At 43.5% G+C, this 6432-nt stretch overlaps 1 long non-coding RNA gene across 1 annotated transcript in view; it reads right to left on the reverse strand.

The window, feature by feature from the left end:
- Positions 1 to 564: 564 nt before the first annotated feature.
- Positions 565 to 6432, reverse strand: part of LOC137625699 (uncharacterized) — a 43832-nt gene continuing 37964 nt past the window's right edge. Inside the window, exon 3 of the long non-coding RNA XR_011040873.1 lies at positions 565 to 880. This is a non-coding gene — a long non-coding RNA (uncharacterized lncRNA). The remainder of the gene's footprint in view (positions 881 to 6432) is intronic.

Genomic DNA, 6432 nt, shown 5'->3' on the forward strand with positions numbered 1-6432 from the left:
GAAAGGAAACCAGTTTTCTAACATGATGCTACCTTCAGAAAAATAGTTGCCAGACATCATATAAGTTTCTATTTACAGCCCCTATATGCTGAGTGTTGCCAAGTGGTGATCCTATACTTACTATACGAGTAAACGTATTATCACGAGACTGACGACTTGATAAAGGCAGTTAAGGCATGAACAGAATATGCAGTTGAAGGCGGTACCGAGTAGATCGTGGTGAACGGTTTATCACGTGGGTGACGCTTAACAGGTTAAACAAGTATCATACTACAGGTTTAAGAAATATGGTATTCTATGACCCTAATGCAGTGTTTAAAATCTATGACCAATGAAAGTATACTATCGAAGTTTACATTAGCTACTGCATCACTGATAAGACTTTTTAAGAATTAACATTTTGAGGAATATTTGTATATCTAGTACGACTCAATAGTATAAAGACATAAAACTAATAATGTATAGTGATGACAAAATCTATATCTATCTCACCAAATATGTATGTAATTATCTGACAACACTTTTCCTTTCATGAGAAGTTCTGAATTACTGGACTTATCAGATAGCATATACTCTATCACTATATTGTACACTATAATAAGCTACCTTTCATAGATATTTGATGCCTACAATGTAACCTAATTGAGTTGTGAACTTTTGAAAAAAAAAAAAATAATGACAATTCTAACTTATCTTAAAACTGATGTCAGCTAAATATTACTGCCTCCATTCCTGTCATCTGCTTTTGATTTAGATAGGAATATTTTACTCTTGTGTCATCAGCATTCCTTTAGCTTCCAACTCCTTCCTATATTATTAAGGGAATTTGGGTTACCCAGTAGAAAGTGTATTGTGTACAGGCTTCATCATTTAAACAGTCCTGAAATAAAAAAAAATATCTTTACTCCAAACATTCTGCACTTTCAAGTCATAACATGACTCTTGATAATTAATTTGAGACATAAGTCACTTTTCAGGACTATCCATTAGAATTGGTACAGTATATTCAACATCATCTTTAGATATCAAGATAACAGCCACTTTTGAACCTAAAACTTGACCATGCTGGGATGGGCAGTAATCATGTATCTAAACTATGGGGAACTAAAATGGGACATCATAATAATAGTGCTAAGTTAGGCTGGGAGAACATTGTAGTCTATTCCTTTGGAGGATAACAATCAAGAGAAATATGAATAACTTATGTACATGTTATTTTTCATGGTTTATTGATCGTTAGTATCAGTGGAGTAGAAATAAGTCAGTGTTACCCGTCCTCCTCGTTTCCTATATAAACTTAATATCGTTATATATCATATTTTAGCATAGCCTTTGATCAACCAGACTTGTTCCTCTCAAAAACTGAATGTCTCTGAAGATATGTGTGGACATCTTTTAAGTAAAATGACGCGAACACTGACTTGTTTCTCCAAAAAGTCGCGTCCATAATACTTTGCAGAGATTTATTTTGCTTGAAGGCCACGGAGGTTGCTATAGCTCTAACTTCGTGCGTCTTAACCTTAAGCAAACATCGGTCTTTCTCATTCAAGTGAGAATGAGCTTCTCGTATTAAAAATCTGATAAAATATGACAAAGGCAATGATGGTTTCTTAACTGAGCACCATAATGCCTCAGATTTACCTCGTAATGACTTAGTACGAGCTAAATAGAACTTAAGAGCTCTAACAGGACATAATACTCTTTCCAGTTCGTTGCCTACGATCTCTGATAAGCAAGGAATATCAAAAGATTTAGGCCAAGGACGAGAAGGCAGTTCATTTTTGGCCAGGAAACCAAGTTGAAGTGAACAAGTGGCTTTTTCTGTAGAAAAGCCGATGTTCTTACTGAAGGCATGAAGTTCACTGACCCTTTAAGCCGAAGCCAAGCACACTAGGAAAAGTGTCTTGAGGGTGAGATCCTTCAGGGAGGCTGAATGTAATGGCTCAAACCTGTCTGACATGAGGAACCTTAGGACCACGTCTAAGTTCCATCCAGGAGTTGCCAAACGACATTCCTTAGAGGTCTCGAAAGACTTAAGGAGATCTTGGAGATCTTTATTGTTGGAAAGATCTAAGCCTCTATGTCGAAAGACCGAAGCCAACATGCTCCTGTAGCCCTTAATCGTGGGAGCTGAAAGGGAGCGAACCTTTCTCAGATGTAAAAGAAAATCTGCGATTTGGGCTACAGAGGTACTGGACGAGGACACAGATGCTGACTTGCACCAGTCTCGAAAGACTTCCCACTTTGACTGGTATACTCTAATGGTAGAAGCTCTCCTCGCTCTTGCAATCGCACTGGCTGCCTCCTTCGAAAAGCCTCGAGCTCTTGAGAGCCTTTCGATAGTCTGAAGGAAGTCAGACGAAGAGCGGGGAGGCTTTGATGGACTTCTTTACGTGGGGTTGACGTAACAGATCTACCCTTAGAGGAAGACTTCTTGGAAAGTCTACCAGCCATTGAAGTACCTCGGTGAACCATTCTCTCGCGGGCCAGAGGGTAGCAACCAACGTCAACCTTGTCCCTTCGTGAGAGGCGAACTTCTGCAGTACCTTGTTGACTATCTTGAATGGTGGGAATGCATATAAGTCCAGAAGAGACCAATCCAGTAGAAACGCATCTATGTGGATTGCTTCTGTATCGAGGACTGGAGAGCAATAGATTGGTAACCTTTTGGTCAACGAGGAGGCAAAGAGGTCTATGGTGGGTTGACCCCAAGTAGCCCAAAGACTCTTGCCCACGTCCTTGTGGAGGGTCCATTCCGTGGGTATCACCTGACCCCTCCGACTGAGACAGTCTGCCAAGACGTTCAAGTCCCCCTGGATGAATCTCGTCAACAGGGAGATGCCTCGATTTCTTGACCATAAGAGAAGGTCCCTTGCGATCTCGAGCAGCGTGAAGGAGTGTGTGCCTCCTTGCTTGGAGATGTACGCCAAAGCTGTGGTGTTGTCTGAGTTGACCTCTACCACTTAGTTTCGAAGAAGCTTTCGAATATCATCAAGGCCAAGTGGATTGCTAATAGCTCCTTGCCGTTGATGTGCATGCTCTTCTGACTTGAGGTCCACAGACCCGAGCATTCCCGACCGTCCAGGGTCGCACCCAAACCCAAATCCGACGCGTCTGAGAACAACACGTGGTTTGGGTTCTTGACTGCTAGGGATAGTCCCTCTCTCAGACTGATATTGCTGTCCCACCATTTAAGGCATGCCTTTACTGGTTCGGAGAATGGGAATGATACCGTCTCTAACGTCTTGTCCTAGTTCCAGTGAGAGGCTAGATGGAACCGGAGAGGCAGAAGGTGTAGTCTCCCTAGTGAGACAAACTGCTCCAGGGATGAGAGAGTCCCTACGAGACTGTTCCAACTCCTGACTGAACAAACGTTCTCTTTTCAGCATTAGTTAGACTTCGAGCAGGGCTTGTTCTATTCGGGTGGCAGACGGAAAAGCCCGAAAAAAAAAACTGGACTGCGAATCTCCATCCCCAAATATAGAATAATCTGGGATGGGATCAGTTGGGACTTTTAGGTTGACCAAAAGTCCCAACTCCCTGGCCAGACTCAACGTCCAATGTAGATCCTGCAGACAGCGAAGACTGGACGATGCTCTGAGAAGCCAGTCGTCCAAGTACAGGGAGGCTCGGATCCCCGATAGATGGAGGGATTTTGCCACATTCCTCATGAGCCTCGTAAACACGAGAGGAGCAGGACTGAGGCCAAAGCACAGGGCTCGAAACTGGTACCCCACATTCCTGTAAACAAACCTCAGAAACGGTTGGGAATCCGGGTGTATAGGAATGTGGAAGTATGCATCCTGAAGGTCGAGAGAGACCATCCAGTCGCCTTCCATTAATGCTGTCAAGACAGCCTGGTAGACTTCATCGTGAAGTTTGTCTTGACAATGAATACATTGAGCGCACTTGCCTCTTACGTACTCCTGCAGTGAACATGGCTGCCAGATCATTGGAGCCATCCCTGAGGGACTTGTTCCGGCAGAGAACGTGGCTGTTAGATCATTGGAGCCATCCCTGAAAGCCTTGTTTATGCATGACATAATTGTACAGCAAAACTTCAAACGCTCGAAAAAACTCCTAACAGGAGATGGTCTAGCTCTGAAGTCGACCATAAAATCTTGGAGCGTCTCATGGCCAGGCGCCAGGGAGAGTCTATGAGGTTTGAGAAGTCTATCTGGGCAGAGGCAGGAACTCCCAAGCCGAGAACTTCTATAAGCCAGCTTAAAAGTAGGGAAAGCATAGGCTGTCTCCCCCAAACTCCTCCTGGTGATTAACCAGTCGCCTAGCAAACGTAAAGCTCTCTTAGAAGAGCGAGAGAGCACTAGCTTATAAAACAACGGCTTCGAAGTAGCTAGGCCTAGTGTAAACTCTGACGTTTAGGCGAACGAGGAGCAGCAGTTACAAAAAGATCCGGACAAAGATCCTTAAAAATCAGCATGATTTATTTAAAGTCCATAGAGGGCTGAGCAGCTTTAGGCTCCTCTCCGTCTGACAGAGTCCTCAAGGGAATATCAGTAGGAGGGGGATCAGCAACTTCCTCATCTGAAGGAACCTTGTCCGACAATAGCCGAGTCTCAAGCAAGGGAGAGACCTGCCGTGGTGGCAATGCTTGACAAGCAGAGTCCACACGCAAAGGAGCAATCAGTAGCAGTCAAGGACGCTATGTCATGTAACTGCTTAAAGGACTGACCAGTAACAACAACAGGTGCGGGAGGACGTTCGACGTCAACTCGAGACTGCCTTGACTGCTTAGACTGAGCAGTCAAAACAACTCTTGACTGCGGTGCTTGACGCTCAACGTCAAAACAAGTCAACTCTGCTGGTTGGTGAACGTCCTGAACGTCAACAAGAGCAAGCGGCAGCGGCTGAACGTCCACAAGCGGCTGAGAGTCAACATGGGACTGCATCGAGTGAGGCTCTACAAAACACGATTGACGTGACTTTGTAACGTCAATGTCAACAGGACGAGCAAAGGCTCGTTTGGGCGGCTGACGGCCAAGATCTCGATCAGCTAAGCGGCGAGGATCATCGTGAACCTGCTCAACAGAATAGTCCTCCATAAGAGAGGCAAGCTTATTCTGCATGTCTTGCCGTACAACCCATTTAGGATCAACGGGAATGGTTGCGGTAAGAGACGAGGGTAACGTCTGTGACTGCAAAACCTTGCCTACAAAAAGACTCTCGGAGCCTGTGTTACGCTTTTGTTTAGGCGGCGAGCAGTCTTCCGATGACTGCATAGGGTCAGAGCTGTCCTAATGGTTACAACCAGGACGCTGGACCTGTCCTGAAAGGACTGACTTTCGCTTAAAGGGCCTCGAAACCTTGTTCCACGGTTTCTTATGCGAAAAGCCTTCGGATGACGAGGAGAAAATCGTCTCGCTCGTCTTATGGTAGGGGCGGTGTTGATGAGACACGCCTGAAACCATAGAGGGAACGTCTGTTCGCTGATCAAGTCCTCTCGAACCCATAAGTCGTACGACATTACTTCTCCCCTGGGCTTGGGAGCTTGCAAGAGGTCTCGGACTAGGTGAACGACAGGCACGAACAGACGAACCCTCGGTCGCAACACTGATAACACTTTGCGCAATTATCACTTTATCACTACGATTTTCTGTTTTGCACTTACTTCACTGAAATCGAATTTTACAACAATTCACATTAGGTATGAATAAAACTGATTTCTACCTGAAGCACGCAATTCTACCCTCATCAAAAGGTTATAATTGCGAAATCAGTCGTATAATGTAAGCACATTAATACAAGCAAAAAACAGTAAACATATATCAAGATAAAAAGATCAGTGGCTGGGAAGGAGACTAAACACTAGTTCATTCAAAACTACGTTTTCAATCTCTCACCGTACAGTGCCTTGGGACGAGAATAAAAACTAAAAACGTTTTATCCTTTCTCCCCGTACAGAGACTAGGGACGAGAGTAAAAAACTGACTCGAGAACAACGTTACTCGCTTGGGACGAGAATAAAGATCGGAACGTTCTCTCTTCCTCTCTCTCTCTCCGTCTCTCTCTCTCTCTCTCTCTTGATTTCGCACCGAAGAGAAGAGCCCACTTACCTTTCGTCAATAAACAGGTTATTTGACCAAAGGAAAAAACTGAAAGGTTTTTCAATTAACAAGTTCCTTTAAAATAGTATTTAAAACATTTAAGTTTGAAAGAAGAATGAACAAAATGTCAGAATCGATTTACTCTTTCTGCAAAGTGAAACCGTGATTCTCTCTCTCTCTATCGTAACGATAGAGCGCAAACTGCGTAGCTTAAATAAACTAAACGTTAGTTCATCTTTGAAACAGTACGAAGACTATTCAAAGAAAATCTTTCATAAAATATTTACTAAAAAATATTTATTTTAATAAGTATTAAATCATTTGCTCTGTAAAAGTTATTTACGATTGAAAGGGCTCAACGTTGTTT

This window comes from Palaemon carinicauda, chromosome 32, assembly GCF_036898095.1.
Source record: "Palaemon carinicauda isolate YSFRI2023 chromosome 32, ASM3689809v2, whole genome shotgun sequence".
NCBI classification, from domain to species: domain Eukaryota; kingdom Metazoa; phylum Arthropoda; class Malacostraca; order Decapoda; family Palaemonidae; genus Palaemon; species Palaemon carinicauda.